Below are 21,556 nucleotides of genomic sequence, written 5' to 3'. Positions count from 1 at the left end.
CTCTGACAAGTTCTGGTACCATAGATAAGTGTAAGCAAGGTACTTTGGAAAATAGACATTTGCAAGCAGGGACCCGGGAGATGAACCATTTACAGGCTGCTTGTGTCCAATGAGTTATCTGACTCAAGCTAAGGATGAATTTCTGGTTCCCCATCCAATTGTCCAAGTTACAGTTAAATTGGGTTAGGGAGGAACTCTGCTTCACATGTATGGTAGCCTGTTCCCTGTTTCTCCAGCAAGTCCTAATTGTATCACAGGCAAAGTTTAAGTTTTTAGAATGGGTAATTCTGGTGCGGTTTGTTTTGCGTATATGCAGGAGGTCCTACAGTGTGGGGTCTGACAATACCTTGTATGTCAGCATACATTTCCCCTCAACAGCTTGTAGGAGACAGAATACATGGATCAGGCCTTGAGGCAGTCTGCATAGGACATTTTATTTGTGCCTTGTATTCTTTTAGTGAGGAACCTCTGTGGACATTCCAGTTGTTGGATGTGCCTCGTTAGGTACATACTAAAGGGGGCATTGTACTCAATGATAGATCTGATGAATGTCGAATGCAGTCGAACAGTGACATTATTGGCTCTAGATGCCATATCATGGTTTATATGTTGCACAACATAGAATGATTTTTCCTCGTCACTGTAGACACATGATGATCAAAGGCCATATTACTGTCTGTGTGTCCCCAAGTCCCTGACGTTTGGGTCAGCTCTTAGAAGTGTATTGTCAATATGATAGTTACTAGGGGTGGATGACCTCCTGAAGGATGCTGTTATGCATTTCTTGGCATTTAGTTTTAGTCTGTGGCTCTGGCACCAGTTATTTGTCTGTATCAGCCCTTTCTGGATAACATTTGTGTCAGTGGCGGTTTCTGTGACTGCTCCTAATTTGCAATAATCTACAGATTTAGTCAGTCAGAGGCCATTGACATTGGCTTTAACTTCAGAGAAGCAAATGTCAAAAAGGAGCAGTCCCAGGACCAGTCCCTGAGGGACTCCATTTGTGGCTGCCCTCTTTGTAGAGGTGAACTTCTCATTAATAACTTCCTGGATCTTGTCTATGAGCCAGCTAGTTATCCACCAGGTGACATAAGGGTTTATACTTAACCGTGTCAAGAATGCCTGAGTGGAGTATTGTGTCAGTTGCCTTGGCCAAGTCAGGGTAGACAGTGTGAACCATTTTGCCCTCATCCGTTGCTTTGGTGGCCTTCTCAAAGAAGTCCACAGGTTGATTAGGCATGACTTACCCTTGATGAAACCAGATTGGGTTTGGTCCAGTGTCTGCAGGTTTCTTATGTCATTATTGATCATTTCCATGATAATTCTTTCCATGGCTTTGTATACGAGACTAGTGAGACTTATGGGTCTGTAGTTTCCAGGTTCTGTAGATGGCCCACCTTTGTACAGAGGGATGACTGTTGCTGTTCTTCATTTGTGAGGCACAAAGCTTGTTTGGAGGCTACAGTTGAATAGCAATTCCAGTGGGCCAGCTAGGTCATGCTTCATGCTGTTTAGAAGGCATCCTGGGATATTATCTGTGTTATTTAGCAGGCATCCTGGGACAGTGAGTCTTCTAGTTCATTTCCCACCCATCAAATCCTGCCTTCTGGTCTTGGAGATTTTATGTTATAGTCACCAGCTGACTCTGAGGATGATTAAGGTAGCTGTTGTATCAGGTTCCTACTGAAATTCCAAGGACCATAACTGCAACCATTAGAGTAGTGAACTGCAGTTGTGAATGTGGGCGAAGAAATACTAGATCTGAGGCTGATGAACATTTGAGTATTTCCTCTACAGTGAGGTACATCAGTCTCAAGAGTTATCTGGGGTGTGAGGTATAGGGGAAGATCCCCTGTCACCTTCAGGTATAGAATTTGCCAGCTTTTATGTTTTTCCCCCAAATTGCAGTTTATATATTGAATGTCAGGAATCTCAGAATCAAGTCTCACACTTGTGATACAGCTTTCATTTTTGGGTTATATGGAAAAAAAAGCAATTGATAACTATCACTTCAATAACAAGGGAACTTGCAGATTCGTCTCTGTGTTTCTGTACTGTAGTGGTTGCTAATGTCACTTGACAGACTGTCATTATTAATCACAAGCAAACTCACTCTCTATGTATCTTGAATTGTCATTGGTTAATCATTTTGGGCTGTTGTGGAGGTTTGATGCCTGCCCATCATAATGTACATTTCCTGATTGTTCTGTTAGCTTGAGTCTGAAGTCCATCAGCACAATATTCAAAAAGCATAAACATCTTTGTAGAAAAATGTTTTTTTCTTATACAGAGCCTTACCAGGGGTGGGACAATCAGGAGGGCTGTGTGACAGGGATCAAGGAGCCTCAATCCTCATCACTGACACTGGTTAGAGATGGTCACTAAGAACAGGAATGGACTTGCACAATATTTTTCAGATGCACCTCTCTGCATCAAGCACAGTTTCCCCAAGAGTACACAGGGAACATGCACCAGACCTGGGACTGGACTGTCTGCCTCTCCAGATCCCAAACAAGACTCACTTTGGAGCACTGTGTCCCATTTCCAAGTAGCTGACACACCCATACCTGGGTATATGATTTTCACACACTTCTGGGAAAGGCTGTTATATATTTACTAGCTGTACCCCTTCTGTTCAGATTATAAGGTAACTACACTGCCACCAGTCAACCACTCTAAGGCATTTACAAGGATATCCAATTTTACTGAGTAAAATCAATACTAAAATACATGGTAGAATGTAACCAAAGCAGCAAGGCCTTTTAGAGTGGCCACAACATCATTAAAATAAGCACAAGTACTCTTAAGGTGTTAAAGGTATTCTATAAAAAACAGTCACAATGAAAGGTATAAAATATTTAATAATAAATAATAAAATAGAAAACAAGAATACTAAATATCCAAGTACAATAAACACTAGAGTTTCAATCACAGGAGAAGTAAAAATAACACAGTTGGACAGATGCAGAAAAATACTAATTAACTAATCACACTGTATTTCCTGACTGTCTAAAGAATAGCTGTTCTGTAGCTAATGTAATTAATACAGCAAGGCAAGATTGGATGCTGAGATGCTTACTTCCACAAGGCAAGGTGATGAGCTTCCAATCAAACTGAACTAACTGAACTGTGATAACAGTCATATATTTTTATATCAGGTTCCAAAGAAAACAAAACAAAACATGCTGCTGTGTGAGTTCCATCCTCTCAGTGTTTGTTATAGAATGACATCACATTTGATCACCTAACTCTGGTACAATACACACTCAGAGCTTTGCTAAGATCTGTTGCAGTATCTGAAAGTTATAGAAGAATTTAAAAAACTTCTACTCTTCCCTTCCAGAATTCTTTGTTTCAGCATAAACATTTAATCAGTTATAATAAAATTTTTTAACACAAGCATCTGTACAAGTCAGCACATCAGTCAAACAACACAAAACCACCCACAAACCTCCAGCCAACCATGCTGGCACATGCCACACATGCACTGCCCTCCTCTCCTTGGCACAGATGGCAATACCTCACATTATCACATCCCCTCCACTTTGAAGACTCAAGCTATTTTTTCAAGTGATCCTGAAAAAAAAACATTGCTTGAATTGAGTGGGCCTGTCTGGGAACACATTAACCTATACCCTGTCTTGAGAATCCATCTGTATAGACATTGCTGACCCCACTACGATGTTGTACTGTCATGTCATATGCCTGCAACCGTATTCTTCACCTTAATAAATTGGAATTTTGTTGGCTGACTGTATACAGCCATATTAAAGGATTGTAGTCTGTAACCACAGTGAATTTCCTTCCATAGATATAAGGCTGAAGTTTCTGCAGTGCCTATAGTATGGCTAGACATTCTTTTTCAACTTTTTCCTGGGTTGAAGTCTACGGCAGAGATATACAACTGGGTGCTCTTCTCCCTCTGAGGAAACCTGGCTGAGTACAGCCCCCACCCTATGGTTTAAAGCATCTACTTGCACAACAAACTCTTGGGAATCCTCCTAAACCCCTTTTTAAGCTTTTGGAATGCCTACTTGCAGGCTAGGATCCATGCTATCTTATCTGGCCTGTTTTTCATTGTTAAGTCTGTGAGGGGAGACACTATTGTACTATAATTGAAAACAAATTTTCTGTAGTACATTGCTATCCCCAAGAATGCCCTCACCTGCATTTTGGTAAAAGGAGTGGGCCATGCCTGAATAGCTTCCACTTTGGCAGGTTCTAGCCTAATCTTGCCACTCCTCACTCTGTGTCCCAGGTAGGAGACCTCTGCTATACCCACCTGACACTTACTGAGCTTAATTGTCAACTCTGTCATTTGCAGTTTGCCGAAGACCTCCCTAACATGCTAAGGCTTCATCATGTTGACATAGTGCAATTTGTGCCGCTGAGTCCTACTTAGCAGATTTTATTGACCTTTCTTACCACTTAAAAGCATCCCTTACAAGCTGCCTGCAGCTTATTGTGTCTGACAGGAATAAGCACCATAACCTGCTGTCCCATAACATACTCTCTGCTGTTGGACTCCTGCCAGGTTTACCTGGGTCAAGCCCATCAGCTCCGTAAGACTTGTCCTGAGGTTTAGGGCATGTACCACAACAGACTCCTTGTGGGATTCACAGTCACCTTCCCACTCATCATAAATCAAATTTAAAGGCCCTCCTCACGCTATGCCCATACAGCAACTCAAAGGGTGAAAAACCTGTGGATTTGTCCCACTCTCTCCTAAACTGGTCTGCAAATGCCTGCAGCATGGTCATTAGTGTAGAGTTTAACCTCTCCATAAGACCATTCATGTGGGGGTGGTAGGGGGTGGTCTTTAAGTGGTTTACCCCACAACGCTTCCACAGGCAAGCCAGCAGGTCTGACATGAATTTGGCACCTCTGTCAGTATTTCTTTCAAGAAAACTACTCTGCTGAAAATCTCTAACAAAGCATTTGCCACCCTTTCTGTCTCAATGGAGTACAGAGCCACCTCAGGGTGTCTAGCAACATAATTACCACCAGGTTATACTTCTTCCCTGTGGAACTTGGGGTACTCAGAGGCTCCACAATATCTATAGCTACTCTGAAACGACTGTTCAGTCACAGGCAAAGGCATCAATGGAGCTTTGACCTTGTCCCTACCTTGCCTACCTTTTAGCACTCCTCACATGTCCTACAGTACCCTGTTACATCCTTTTCAATCCAAGACCAATAAAAGTTCTGCATAATATGTCTGTTGATATGCTTTATGCCCGTATGACCTGCAAAAGGAATGTCATGTGCTATGGCTAGAAGTCCCAGATGGTAGGCTCTGGGCACTACCAACTGCTGTATTACCTCAACCTCTAGCCCTCCCTCAGGGGTCCACTCTCTATACAGTAACCCTTTGTTCCAGTATAGAGATTCCCCTTTTCCTTGGGCATCAGGTGTCTCATTAGCTACCTCCCTCAAGCCTCATAAGGTAGGGTCCAAAAGCTAAGCCTCTCTCAATTCTAACTTCGAGCTACCCTTCGAGAGGAAGCCTAATATCTTCTGACTGCAGTCATGGGAACATGAGTACCTACCAGCAGCTGTGGTTCACTTTCAGGCTCACTGCTACAAGGTAGCTCCCTCCCTGAAATAGCCATATCACCAGCCCCAGCTTCAGGTGTGGGTTCTGTTTGGATCTCCCCCAGGCTCCCAGACCTACATGCCTGTCTCCAAGCCCGACTGCGTGTATGGTACTGCGTTATCAAAATCATTCCCTATCAAGGCATCTGCAGGAATATCCTCAAACATGGCTACCTGCTTACTTCCTTTTCCACCCTCCAAGTGTAGGTGAACCCTAGCCAGTGGTATTTGGAATGGGATCCCTCATGGAGCTCTGATCGGAGTGAAATGCCCAAGCAAGTACTGCTCCTCTTTAACCACTGCAGGCTTCATAATGGTTATGTCAGAGGGTGCGTCTTTCTTAGCAGTGGCCTGTCTTTCATCCACTAAGATAGGATACAAACTCCGATGATAGTTTGGTACCCCTGTTTCTCCAGACAACTTACTACTGGCGCGCTGTTCTTCCCACTTGCTGGCTCCCTCACCTTTTGTTCCCCACCTTGCTTCAGTGGACATTTGTATGCAACATGGCCCCTCTGGCTACATTTAAAACATCAAACCCCTATTCCTGGCCATGTACCTGAACTAGTGGCTTCCCCTGTTACTAGTAGACTCTGTTGGGGTGATTTAGGCTGCCCACCATGGGTTCCCTTATATCCATATGCAGCGCAGAGTATCCCCTTCTTGTGTTGTGATGCCCTGCTTGCTAAGTAAAGATCCCCTTTTCTCTCCCCAGCTCATCTGCAGAGTTACACTCCCGTTCTGCCAACCAGATTCTCATGTCCTCAGGCAAAGTATTAAGGGCTTGTTCCCTAACCAAAGGTTTGCCAGTCTTTCAAAAGTGGTGACCTGACACCCACTCACCCATCTATGAAAATAAGTGTTTAACTCAGTAATGTAATCACGTACACTTTCATCTGTCTTGGTCTATGATCACAAAACTTTTTTTTGTAAGTTTCAGGTGTTAACTTATAACAGTTCAATAAACATTGTTTCACTCTATCATAGTTTAAACAGTCAGTATCAGACAATTTAAAAACCGCAGTTATAGCTGTACCATGGAGTAAGCGGGTCAGGAACTGTACCTAGAGCTCTTGGTCAACATTGTACTGTTTACATACTTCAGAGTCATCCCCTTCTGCAAATTTTGGAAGAAATTTACTGACCTTTATTGCTTCTGAGCATCCGTTTATTCCCTTCCCTTCCCCATTACCTCCATGACCCTGATAAAGGGTCAACATTTCCATCTCATGCTGTCGCTGTTTCTCTTTTTCTTCAGCCTCCAGTCATTGCAGTCTCTCATTTTCTCCGATCTCCAAATGGTGCAGTCTGTCTTCAGTCTCCAAACATTTGACCTCCAGTTAATGCTGACGCTGCTTCTCCTTTTCTTCAGCCTCCCAACGTTTGGCCTCCAGTTCAAGTCTTTTTAATTCCAGATGGATTTTTAAGTCCTCTGAGGAAACTGTTTCTGAAGAGTGCACATTCCCAATACCAGACTGTATTTTTGACTTCTTGGTAGTTTCTGGTTACGTTTATATTTTACCTACTTTAGTTTTAAACCAAAGAATATGGTCAGCTTATCTGTAGCAGCATTTCATTCTGAAAATTAATATTTGCATGTGTGTTCTCTTAAATCTCTTAAGTATATTCCTAAACCTAACATAATGCTCTTGATGTGGAATGTCTTTTTCTTGCTGTGTACTTCTTACGGTACAGTTACATGCACCTCTGTTATATGGGCCTGAGGTACTCTTAAGAGAATATTCATTAGCCATTTCAGTATTTCTTATTAAAAGTTCTTCATGCAGCTTCTGCCTTATCACATCTTTCTGAAGGGCATTTGTTATTTGAAGCTTAATGTCGGACATCCTCTTGCCTATGGAGCTTTTTTTACACTTCTACTTTTGCTTTGTTTTTTTGTGGGAGAGGTGTTTTGTGGGTGGGTGAGTGTGTGCGTGTGTGTGTATGTGTGTGTGTGTGTGTTACTGTTTGAATATGGAGGCCTTGTTTTAACTATTTGATCATCTGGTGATAGTTGAGGGATAAAGCCCTGACTGTGACCCAGGTGACCTGGGTTCAATTAGTGGCTCATGTGACTGACAGATCATCAGGGAAGGATGGGCATTATCATCCCAGTGTGGTTGTGTGAACCTATGCATGCATACCGACCGTATCTGTACTTGGTGTAGGCTGGAGAAGACACATTGGTAGGTGTGCCTAAAAAGTATATTGGCTGGAGACTTTGCTGATATGTTGTGGAGGTTGGGTGATACAAGACAAATCTCCATTGCACGTCCACTCCCAGGCGTAACCGATCGGCCCACAAGGGAGGGGAAAGACATGGGTAGGTCATAAGTCAAATCCCCCCTTCCACAGATGCACAGACAGGCTGAGCCCATGACTACTTAGTCCCATGACTGGCCTTAGCCCTTCCCCTAGGGGAGGTGTGAAGCAGTTGGTCGACTCAGCATAGACAAGTGCCAGGCTGGTTTAATGAAGTTTCATTATTGTATAATCTCTTTGTTGCTGTATTTCTCAGTTGATAAAATGCAGATTTGAGCGTTACTGAGCTGTTTGCTTTCACTACTTGTGGTTCCACTGCTGATAAGGTTTTGGAAGAAATGGGCTGTGGTTGCTGCTTAGCCCTACATACATGTGAGAGTGAACTAAACCTGGTGACCCACAGACATTATTTGTTTATGAGGGCTTTCCTTTGAAACTGTATATATTCAAAGCTAGGGTCCTGACATTGGTATACTAGTTAGAACTCTAATTTGTAACCTTATATTAATGTGGGTCTGTTTTTATGGCCTATTTTCTAAAGCATTTACCCTGCTGAGGGTTAATGTGGTAGCAAATTTCACAGGGCAATTGAGACATTTCTGTGCAGAGTCTTTAAAGTGTAATATCTTAAACCTCTTGTAGTACAGGCTAGAAGTACTTTATTAATAGTACGATAATACAACAAAAGAACACACAGAGCCAACGGAGCTCGGACTCAGTGCTAAGCAAATAAACAGCTGCTGCCATAGGACTCTGTGCATGCTTTTGGTGTTTGACTTTATTAATAGTGTTAATATACTGTTGGAGTGCTTTCTTTTTCTTTTCTTTTTATATGTATTTTACTATGTGTTGCCAGAAATTCTAACCTCCCATATTATGAGCAGCTTAAATATTGCATATTTTATGGACTGCCTACAACCTGCATGTTTTATTAACTGCCTACAACCTTCTGCAAACAGCTAATGTAAGCAACTAATGTTTTCTGCAAGACTTCCTTTATCACTGTTTCATATTGTTGTATGGCATTGAAGACCCTTCTCCATTTCTTCATGGGGCTGAATTATTAAAAATCATACCATGAACAGCACAGTCCATCCAGTCAGAAGCAGACTATCCTGGCTCCTCATAATCTTCCATCTCTTTACCTAAAATAGCACCAAATGAAAATGCCCATCCTCTGCCTTTTCTAATCAGTATGTTGACCAAAAACATGTACCCCATCTAGGGAAACAATCCTGTACTATTCCATACCATAAACAGGTAAGTACTGCCATCTTATTTCTCTTCTATAAAGTCCTAGAAAAGTCTATACATCAGCAGATAGTGAACTACCTTAATAAAAGCAATTTGTTGTCCTACTACCCAACACGGCTTCAAATTTGGACACAATCCAGACCTAGTTCTACTGACATTTTTTAACCCAGTTAACCAGTAAAGAAATGATGGGAAGGTTACAGCACCTCCACTTCTTAACCCATCTAAGGCCTTTGATACAGTCTCGCATTAAATACTTATTAAGAAACTGCTCAAATTTAAATGGCACAGACTACCAGAGCTCGGTTTTAAAACTCACCAAATAAATAACGATACCACAAGCAAACAAATGAGCCTGAGCAACGAAACCAAACAAGTCAGCATACAATATAATAAAGTACTTGCTCAGGGTCAAACCAGACACTATATTCAGATGGAACGTATCGACCGAGGCCAAGTAAATGTTAGAAGTTCAAGTCTGTTCAGACCAATCCACTCATAGGATAACCACAATGATGCAGGCAGTGCGGTGCATACAGAAGCACAAACAGGAACACAAGCAGAACTTCAAAGATGAAGTGAATAATCCAAGTTGGTAATCTAAAAAGTTGCCTTCAAATTAATATCAAGTACTAGGTATCTCTTCAGACCAAGTAAAATACAGCCTTCAAAAAAGCTTGATATCATTCAGTACATCAAAGACAGCAAATCCTTTATTAACATATGTTCAGTAAGCGCTTTCGCCAAGCGGCTTTTTCAAACCATTAGAAACACAGCAATAATAAAAAACACCTTTTATATAAGTTAAACATAATTAATTAATAAAGGTGTTCAATAACCAATTAACTACATAAAGGAACATACTATATAGTTGAATACATTAATAATGGCATAAAACGTGCATAAAAACTATGAATCTATCAAAACTAAAATGCTAACTTATATAAAACTGCTTCAAAGACAATATAAATATAATAAAAATAAATAATAAATGCATCTGAAATTAATTCTCCTATTCTTAAGTGCTGGTTTTAGTGGGATCCTGTCATTAAGTCCAGGGTAAATATGTGCTTGGAACCTGATGATCCAACCAGTTTCTACATGTTCAGTAAAATTTTTAAGATCACCACCTCTAATACTAGGTACATTAACATGCACAACTAAAAATCTAAAGTTATGCGTTTTATCATTCTTTAATACATGTTTTGAGAGTGCATTGATGTTAGATTTAATATGGATTTAATAAAAATGCTCTCTTATTCTGTTCTTTAATCTTCTGTCGCTTTTACCGATGTAAAAAACAGTGCAGGAAATACACTTAGCAATATAGACTACATGTTCCTTATCACAATTTGCATTAACATTGAATGTAAAAACTCTAGATGTAACAGGATGTACAAACATATTAGTTACAGAAATACAAGAGCAGAAGCTGCACTTATTACATGGTTGTGTACCTGTGTAGGTGGCATTTCTAGAATATCTTTCCTAACCAGGGAAGCATAAAAGTCTATGTAAATTCTTTTTATTTTTAAAAAGAAATTGTGGTTGGTCACCAACTATACCCTTAATAATGGAGTCCACTGTCAGACTATCCCAATGTTTATAAAAAATCTACTTGGTTTGCTGAATATCTTGTGTATAATACAAAGATATTTTTTGTTGTTCACCTTTACTTATTGGTGTATCTGTTCTAACATCCCTATAAAATACATTCCCTTCTTCAGAAAAAATAAGACATGCCCTACCTACTCTAAGACTTTCAGTATATTGAAAGCCATCATCAATTTCTTTAATCCTATACTTCCTATCTACCAATCTCTTATGCAAATTACCTAACTCTATTTCATAATTATTTTGCATAGGATTCAGTCTTGTCGCACGAATAGCTTGTCCCTTTATAATATTAGTAAAAATATGACAGGGATGCATGCTAACCCTGTGTAATAAGTTATTCTCATAACACAATTTTCTATGTATGCCCGTATTAAGCTTACCATTACTCAAGCGTTAGATGGATACATCCAAGGAGGCTATATGGTCTATAGAGGCTGTCATAGTAAACTTCAGAAAATATGATAATGAATTAACTTGCTGCAAAAAGTTGTCTAGTTCCTCTACACTTCCTGTCCAAAGAAAAAATAAATCATCGACAAAACATCTATAAAAATAGACATATTTTCTATAGGAATCAAGTTGAAAAAATGTATGTTCCTCCCAAGATGCCATTACAAGATGTGCCCATAGCTACGCCATCCTTCTGTAAAAATAAATTCTGATTAAACAAAAAAAACATTATTTTCTAATACTACCTCCAACAACAGACAGATAGTCTATTTTGTTAGGCAGCATATCTGTGTGCTCAACCAAGTATTGTTGTATGCTCTCCAAACCCACTTCATTGGGAATGTTAGTAAAGAGACATCCATGGTCACCAATAAAAAATGATTATCTGGTTAACATTCTTGTCCCTTCATACAAATCCAATAAAAATTGCTTGGAATCTCTGAGAACATACAAGAGTCCACTACCGGTCTCAAAGTTTTTTCAATTAAAATAGATAAAGGTTCCGTAACCCATCCTCGACCTGCTACTATTGGCCTCATCGGAGGGTTTATTGGGTCTTTATGGACCTTAGGTAAACCCTGCATGGTCCGAATAGTTGGGTTCTCCACGAATAAAAAATCATAGAGTTCAGTAGTGACTATACCAGTTTTAAGCAAATCATCTAAGGTATTATAAACTCTTACTATATGTGTTTGAACATCTGAGAAGGTGATGGAACTATAGAACTTAGTATCTCTCAACATTTCTTCCATACATCGATTATAAACAACTTTATCTAACACTACAACCGGGCTACCCTTATCAGCTGGTCTGATTAATATATTCTTATCATTCCTCAAATTATTCAGAGCTCTTTTTTGTTTAAATGTCAAATTACCTTTTTTACACATCTTATTGGGTCCATCTGCTAAAGAATAAATATCTTTTTCAACAATTTTACTAAAGGCATCCAATAACGGATGTAAATTGGTAACAAAAAAACTTGGTTTTCGAAACTGTGTCTTCAATGTTTCAGCAGCAGAATGATTAAATAATATTTTTAACTGTAGATTTCATACAAACAGTTTAACATCTAAGATGGTATCCGCTGTGTTACTTTTCATAGAGGGGTATATATGACAATCCCTTATTCAAAACTTCAAGTTCATACTTGTCTAGTGGTCTGTGTGAAAGATTCCACACTAGGTCATTCTTTCCCACATTTTCTTCAATGTGGGTTCCTTCATTTCCCCTACTGTGGCCTTCCTTTTCTGCCTCCCCCTGCTCATAGAGTGACTTCTCCCCCTGTTGTATGTATTGGGGATAGGGAAAGGACTAAGGACTTCCGTGGAGTTACAACCAGTAGACGTTATAGGTATTTTTCTACGGACCACTAAATCACTTGATAACAAAGCATCAGTGTTCAACAAATTCAAATTGTTACTATTATTAGTGACAACAGATTCCACAGTATGCATTTCATTATTAGAAACAACAATGTCAGAGTTTGCACTAATATTAGATTCTAAAGGAACATCACCCACCATAGAATTGCTTTCTGAGTTGTTAATTTCGATGGTGTTACCACCGTTAGTGGAAGCATTAACTTTGGGAACGGTAATGTCGGATGTAACATCCCTAACACTCTTAGTTATTCTATTATTGTTACTATTCAGCACAAATGAAACATTCTGATTCATGCGCACATCATTTTGTCTATTGGAATCATAATTGGTGGTCCTAAGCCAAGTAAAGACCTGGCCATGTAAGAAATCATAAGTATCCCTCGATAGCTTATGTTTCTTTTGTTCCAACAGTCTTTTCTCAAACAAACAGACACTGTCAGCTAAATGGTCAAACAGTGGCTCAATAACATTTTCTTTAAATTTATCATACAAGTCATTCTGTTTTCTTTTTATGAGTTCTTGTAAAGCAAGTTCTTCTTGCATAAAGAAATCATTAAGCAGAGTCATATATTTGATGCTCACCTCAATGTTCAATTGTTGCCAACGATACAACAGTTCTGGATATGTATTCCCTGTTGTTGGCATCTTCAAAATTCTTAACACTCGAGGTATGATCTTCTTTTTAATACAAGCTTCGAAATGGAAGCGCTGCATTTGTAAGCATTTCAATTTATTAAATCAGATTCCAGAGAGGAGAGAGCTGCATTTAAAGTCTCAAAGTCAGTACTACTTAAGGTTTCATTACTATTGGCGGCTACAAGTTCAAAGTGAAGCAATGGATTGACATCAGCAATGACACAATTTTGTAGCCGTAAATGTAGCATTTTACTATATGGCAATTCTAAGCTGTTATCAATTGATTCTGCCATGGTTATGCTGTGGTAGCAATAGAGATAAAAATCTCACCAAATAAATAACGATACCACAAGCAAACAAATGAGCCTGAGCAACTAAACCAAACAAGTCAGCATAAAATATAATAAAGTACTTGCTCAGGGTCAAACCAGGCACTATATTCAGATGGAACGTATCGACCGAGGCCAAGTAAATGTTAGAAGTTCAAGTCTATTAATACCAATCCACTCATGGGATAACCACAATGATGCAGGCAGTGCGGTGCATACAGAAGCACAAACAGGAACACAAGCAGAACTTCAAAGATGAAGTGAATAATCCAAGTTGGTAATCTAAAAAGTTGCCTCCAAATTAATATCAAGTACTAGGTATCTCTTCAGACCAAGTAAAATTCATAGTTTTTATGCACTTTTTATGCCATTATTAATGTATTTAACTATATAGTATGTTCCTTTATGTAGTTAATTGGTTATTGAACACCTTTATTAATTAATTATGTTTAACTTATATAAAAGGTGTTTTTTATTATTGCTGTGTTTCTAATGGTTTGAAAAAGCCGCTTGGCGAAAGCGCTTACTGAACATATGTTAATAAAGGATTTGCTGTCTTTGATGTACTGAATGATATCAAACTTTTTTGAAGGCTGTATTTTACTTGGTCTGAAGAGATACCTAGTACTTAATATTAATTTGGAGGCAACTTTTTAGATTACCAACTTGGATTATTCACTTCATCTTTGAAGTTCTGCTTGTGTTCCTGTTTGTGCTTCTGTATGCACCGCACTGCCTGCATCATTGTGGGTATCCTATGAGTGGATTGGTCTGAATAGACTTGAACTTCTAACATTTAATTGGCCTCGGTCGATCCGTTCCATCTGAAATATAGTGCCTGGTTTGACCCTGAGCAAGTACTTTATTATATTTTATGCTGACTTGCTCGGTTTTAAAACTGCTTAAGTGAATGCTCCAAGGGTATCCACTGGCACAGTACATACTTTTCCTTTGTGCAGAACCATACTGGAGTTTCTAAGGCTAAGTCTTAGCTTCATAAGGCTCAGCTAATACTTAATGCTAACAAAGCAAAATGTTTTAACATCACTAAAAGACATCAACATCGACCAAGCTTCCAGTGGAAAACTACTAGGAGGGACAGTAGATAATCTGTAAAATGTAGCCATTACATAGACTACATAAAAGAAAAAATAATCCAAACTGATATTTTATATAGAGCGAAAAAAAATATCTATTACATTCTTCACTAACTGTATCACTCAAACTTTCCTGCTGCCTACCCTGTATGTACCCCCCATTCTAATAAATATTCATAGGACCAAAGTGATCAAATTGGAATAATATTACAAGAAATTACAAAAAGATTGGTACATTTGCCTCCAATAATCAACATAAAAGTCATCATTGTGTACTTCTGAAGAATAGTAATGGTTAGAATTGCAAAACTGACTCATAACAAAGCAGGTAAAAAGTAGTTCTCAAGTCATCTAGAAACCCAAGAGATATCCTGCTACCACTGATCTAGTGAACTTGCTGGATCACTTGGATCTCAAAATTCAAACACAATACAATTGCAGCAGTCTTGTGGTCATTATTGTGTTTCCATTGCAAAGATCTGGAATGCCCTCCCAATAGGGATTTGCTTGGAATTAAACTATTAAATCCAGTTTTGTTGGAGATTTCATGCTTCCATTTTACATAATACACATTCTTCCTGACTTTGTTATACTACCATCTAATAATCATCTCCTGTTTAGCATTCATTTCTCTTGCACATAGCTTGATTAATTCTCCCTTATATGCTCTTGCATGCTCTTTGTCTTAACTTTTCTGATATCTTCTCTAATGTTCTTCATATTGATCACTGCTGCAGTAGCCTAAGCTCTACAAGTTATATCATGGAAAGGATATAACAGCCAGCCAGCTTCCAAAGCTTTGAGGTATCATCCACAAGCCCAAACCATTAGACAGCTTGATCTTACTAAAGTAAGTTTTGAGGACTAAGCCCATCAGAGCTTTCCTGCCACCAAAGAATACACTCCTCTGAGGCTTTCAAGAAACAACAGTCTGCTTGTGCTGTTTCTTTGCTGGGCAGATAAATTCCCTTTAGGGTGACAATGTTGATTTAAAAAAAAAATATTTGCTTGATAACACTTTCCTTTTCTGGCAAGTTATTTTTAAAACTAGGAGTTTATGTTTTAATGGACTGTCACAAGACTGTATTACACTTTTAAACAAGAGAGCTGTTTTCTTCCTGTCAGTTCGCAAGTTGTTTAAAGTATTTAAAAAACATTTTTTTCTGTGGAGAAAATGTGTTTATTTTAATTTTTGGTTCAGACAATGTGTTTTAAAGTCCCTTTTCTGTTCTTTTATGTGAAAAATGTAACTTTTAAAGACTTTACATTTTTACCAGCTTTTACTTGGTTTCCCCAGGAAAGAGCTACCATTTTTGGCTTGGCCGTGGAATGAACTGTTGGTCTCATGGTCAGTCCTTCTTCCAGGCACAAAAAGAAAAAGATAAGCAAACAGCCTTTGCCACCACATCAATTTTCCTAAGACTTGTTGGGGGGGGGGTGACTTGGCTTTGACCATTTGTAGTACCTCAGGCCACTCATTTTTTACCCTGGATCCTTTTGAAGTAGCACCTACTGCCACTATGCATTGAGGGTTAGTCATGTCCTCTACAGCTGTAGGGGTCCTCTCGGTGGTAAGAGAGAGACACTCTTGTCAGTCCAGGGAGAGGGGAACATGGAAGGGTTCCCTATTTTTGTATTGTGCCCATCCCTGGGGAAGCTGCTGCCATTAATAACACTGTTGCCCTCGTGTTTCCTGATAAAAAGAAACAGAAGATTAAGCATGTATTTACTCCTCCTTTACTTTCCTTGGACAGGAGTGATTTACTGCATCTAGCTCATGGTTTAATTCAGGATATTGATCCTTCTTATAAAATAGTTTCTGGTAAAACAGAGAGAGATACCTCTTTTCCTGAAGAAATTCAAGATTCTGAATCTGGAAACGAAAATGCAGGGGCAGATACAGGATTTTCTCCTCAGATTTCTGATTCAAACTGTGAGGAGAGCTCAGTTTCTGAGTCTCCCTGTGGGAGTTTTTTTTTCTCTGAAACTATTTCCAGAATGCCCCAGTGACTTCAGTGTGAGAACACTGAAGTTTCTCAGTCCCTCAAAAATGCTATGATCTGTTCCTGAAAGAATTTCCAGAACCGTCACCTATTCTTCCAGTTCTGTCAGCTTTGGAGGATGTGTGTGTTACTACCTGCACTTTTTCTGATAGTCAGCCAACTGCTCCTAAAAAGGCAGATAGAATATATGTAAAGTTCTTCAGTCTTTTAAGTTTTTGTGCACTCTTCCCAGACCTGACCCAGCAGCTATAGCTTTAGCTAATCCTACTGGTTCTAAACATTTATTTAATTCCAATCCAACAATTTCTGATAAGGATGGGAAGATTATTGATAGGTATGGTGAAAAGTGTATGCTTATGCAACTTTGAATTTTCAAAATTTTGAATTGTCAGACTCGTATGTTAAACCTCCTTTCTCCTCTGCTCCTTCTATTTGACATAATATCACATGGTTTGCTTTCTTGGCTCCCCCCATTTGTTGATATGTGGTCTATCCGTGCTTTATAGTAACCATGTAGGCAAGAAATATTTATTTGTATAACAAACTATTATACATTATTTCTTAATCTTTCTTACTATAAACAATTTCTTGTCATTATTTTCTGTTTAGTGTCTTTTGGAGCTTTTCTACCTAGGCCTCTGCAGAAAAGGGTTGTTCAGCCCAGTCAAACTATCCCAGTCAACAAATTGTAGATAAAATAAGTACCAAATGTAGTAGATGGTTATTTGAACAACTCAGAAAAAAGTATTAATATAAAGAATTGCAGAAGAGATTAAACTATATGGAGAACTAATATGCACATAATTTATAAACCAGAACATCTGAACTGTAAGCCATACACTAAATTAAGTATTTTTCAGTACATTGCTTTAACCCTGAAAGGACTTGTTTAAACCTGGCATTAGTAGTGCTCCTGTATTAATCATCTGCATCCAGTCCTATTTAAAATAAAGTGCAGAACAGTAGTGATGTGATTTTAAATATTGCTCTTGTCAGTACCTGTCAATATAAGTACTGCACTCTTATGATGTATCATGCAGTTATAAAGAGCATTATTCATCCTCTTGCACTTACTATAACTCAGATGTTCCCTAATGTCGAACCTAATGGGACACATTTTCCCAATATAAATGACTCACAGGTGCACTGAAGTAAACAGATGATCCAATGTATGCTACATATTATCAACTTGCAAATAGTAAATATTTTGCATGTATTAACTGTAGAGAAGGTCCTAATTCAAAATGCATAAGACATACATGACAGTTGACACAAAGTTTGCTACCAGTCAATGTACAGTCAGGGTCAGTATAAATACATGTTTTGTCTCCCAAATACTTGTGAGATCCTAATAGTTGTTTTTCTCTTTGCTTGCTTTCCCAGATATATTGCAGAATCTGTCCTGTGTCTTTGATTCTGATCCTGACCAAATTCAAGAACTCTTTTAGATACATTTCTAAAAAATCTGAAAGTGATTCTGATATGGAGTCATTTCCAAAAACAGTAGGGTGGCCCCGGGACTTGGTCTGGGATTTGAATATCTTATGTGGAGTGTAAAAGTATTGCAGTCAGGGATAAGAAAGAAATAGCTCTGTATGTAAATAATTGGATAGGATACCCGAGTACACCCAATATTGTAAGAACTCTTTAATAAAAAAATCTGAAATTGTTTCATAGGACAGTGTGGAAGCTGGAAATCTGTTTAATATGTGATAAATAAGCTACAACTTTTTATTGTAGTCCTGATGATCCCAAAGCTCCCTAACCTCCTTTATCAACCCTTATTATGGTTAAATCCCTGTTATCACATAAACCATGCATTGTTATCCTTGGTGCTGGATAAATTGTGTCTGTGACATCCAAACAAATCTTTAGACAACAAATGTAATTCTCATAAAACAGAAAATGCAGAGGCTTTCACTACAGGGTGATAGGGTGGTTGAAAATTGAAATTCTGAAACTTAAGAGAGACTACAGCTTCTTGGATGATGATATATCCGATCCTGAACCAAAATGTTAATTCAAGTCTCCCACAAAAGGCACTCTGATCTCTACTATCAAGAATTCAGAAGTATAGCAGGTGGAATGAAACTTAGACCTTTGTTTAATACAATATATTGATTACCGCTTAACTTATTCTCAAGTAAAAATAACTAGACCATTGTAGTGAAATTGCAATTTAAAAAGAGTACTAACAGTTTGCTGAAATATTAAAATCACCTTATGATATTTGTGACCTTCCCTTCAATGTCTAAAGCATATAGAAATGGTCTGGCACCTCCATAATACAAGTATTCAGTCTTCTTGAATGTTGTACCTCTTCACAAGACTCAAGATCTATGTCTGGGTTTGAATGATGATTCAGATCATCTAAGAAAAGATTTTAAGTTGACTCCCTGTTTTCCATTTTCCACTCCCATCAGTTTATCCAGGAGGTTAAATAATTGTCTTTAGACTATGTGAATGCAACCCCTTTTTTATTGTCACTACTGTCCCTTTGGGATGGAGTTGTTTTTTTTTTTTTTGTAAAACTGCATCCAAATCACACATATATTTAATAAAAAGGTTACTGTTCAATGCCAGATTTGCAGAGTGAATGTTAGACATTTGTATTTCCTTTAGTGTATCATGCGTCTGCGGGTTCAGAATGTCTACATGGCATTCATAATATTCTGTTAAATAATTAACAAATATAACTTGTACAGTATACTGAATAGTTCATTTAAAAAATGTCATCTAAACCTACCCCAATTTCCAAGTGTAGTACTTACAAGCTTTTAAAATTTTCAAATGTCACACTGATACTAGCAGTTTTTTTAACAATTATTTATATGGGAGAGCACACATTTGTTCAGAACCTGAGGTACATCCTGCTATTTCCTTTTCTGATGAAAAGGTGCTTAATAGCATGCAACTTACATATTTACCTTTCAAGAGTTGCTTCTGTCATAATAAATAGAATAATGCTGTCAATACTTTCTTGGTTATGCCATATCATTTTGTCCTACTGCTATACTCACATCATTGCAAAGGCAGCTCTTTTAATCTTTTTAGTTTGAACATATGTAGCCTCTCATGCCATTGTAAAAGCCATATTCTCTGTCTAGCTTGTAATTCTAGATGGTATCTAACCCCTGATGTATGCAATATCAGCATGTTATTCTTGTAGGAAGGTCTGTGTAGTTATAGTGCATGTTTTGCTTTATTCATTTTCTTGTGGCTGTATGATGGTCTTTGTGTTGCTTATTACCATCCAAGGTCACTTTTTGTAACCGTACTAATTTGTTATTCTGGTCATAGAGACCCATTGTTATGATCAGCCTTTGCATAACTTTGCCATTTCAGCAAGTAGTTTAAATTTTCAGACAGCATATCTCAAAACCACTCTCATTAAAATGGGATCAGACGAAGGACATAGTCCACATGGAAATGAGACCAGTAATATTAATGAGACCAGTAATATTAAAGCTGGTTCTGCTTAATTAAGTGTTCAAAGTTTGGAGTGGACTGTCTAGAACCAAGACAAGCAAAAATGCCCTCATTCTTAAGGTCACTCCTTAGTACTGTGGGACTAGGTGCATGCTTTTTTGAATCACTAACTGCTGATTTCTCAGTTGATCTCTGATGAGACTTCATACACGACTTAGTGTCTTCTGTTACTGAAAGAAAAAGCTCTTGCTGACTACATGGATAATAAATCATGCATTTTTATTCTTATTTAATGATGCACTCTAATTTTTTTGCCTTGTTTTTTTTTCTTTTTTTTTTTTTTGTATTTATAGATAGTCATTGAAAGGAACTTCACTATCCCTTCAACAGTATTGCAAAGTTAAATATTATATCATTGATTCAGAGTGAACACTCAAGAGAACTACCTAAGTAAGCAGTGTTGTCATTTTCGTAACTGTCCATTTATCAGCCTGATTAACTGACTTTCAGTGAAACCAAATAATGTGATTTTTGAAGGGCAGATGAATGGCAGGGTTTATTAATTTCTTCTTTGGTAAGTGGGTGAGGTCATTGGGCAAACTCTACATGTTGTCAGGCATTATGCTGGAGAGCACTGTTTATCAGACATGATGGTACCCTGGTACACAAGAATTAGCACTGGAATGCCCATTTTTTGTAGATGTGCTTCAGTTTTGTACATGTGCTTCAGCAGTACATATACATGTACACATATGCGCATAAACACAACTGCATAGATATAGATATAAATATACATACATGTACGCACACTTCTGTATGTAAGTGCGCATGCATACTTGTGTACAGAAGCATAGCTAGGGTGGGGTAAAGACAACTTTTTTCCTGTATGCAAGATATTTGGGACATGATTGGGGAGGATGAGGCTTAGTATAATAGTTAAGATGTCTACCTCATGGACACAAGGTACAAGGTTTGATTCTCACTTTTGGAAGGAAAATTAGCTAGGCTTAAAAATTCCCTGTAGGGCAGTTATCCTACTAATTACCTATGAACCTAAGCCAGTGGTGAGGTATTACAGTACCAGCATTCATTAATGGGGGTGGTATTCTAACTGTCGAAAGTAGAAGACCTTTATTTTTTGCTCCTCGACTTGGAGAAGGGACCATTTTTTCCACTCCTCAACTTAGAGTTGAAGGGTGCCAGATGAAGGAACAGCATCAGGTGCTAGATGATCTGGCTATGGTTGTGTGTGCATGCATACATAAAGACGTAAGGGCTTATGAATGCTGTAAGAGAAGGACTGGCTTATTTCACGCCTTAGTTGACCTTTGCAAATAAGATAGTTATTTATAATTCTGTTGCTGTGCATGAGCTTTAGATATCCTTCTCCTTCACTGTCCATAGGCATCTTCATGTCTGAGTTTCCTTATATTACCCTTCCTTACAACATTGTATAGCACAAAAAGCAGGGAGAAACTGTTTCTAAACATAAAGTGAAA

The sequence above is a fragment of the Protopterus annectens genome, chromosome 7.part0 (assembly GCF_019279795.1).
Source record: "Protopterus annectens isolate FY-2018-M chromosome 7.part0, PAN1.0, whole genome shotgun sequence".
Taxonomy (NCBI): Eukaryota; Metazoa; Chordata; order Ceratodontiformes; family Protopteridae; genus Protopterus; species Protopterus annectens.
This window is presented reverse-complemented; position numbering follows the sequence as displayed.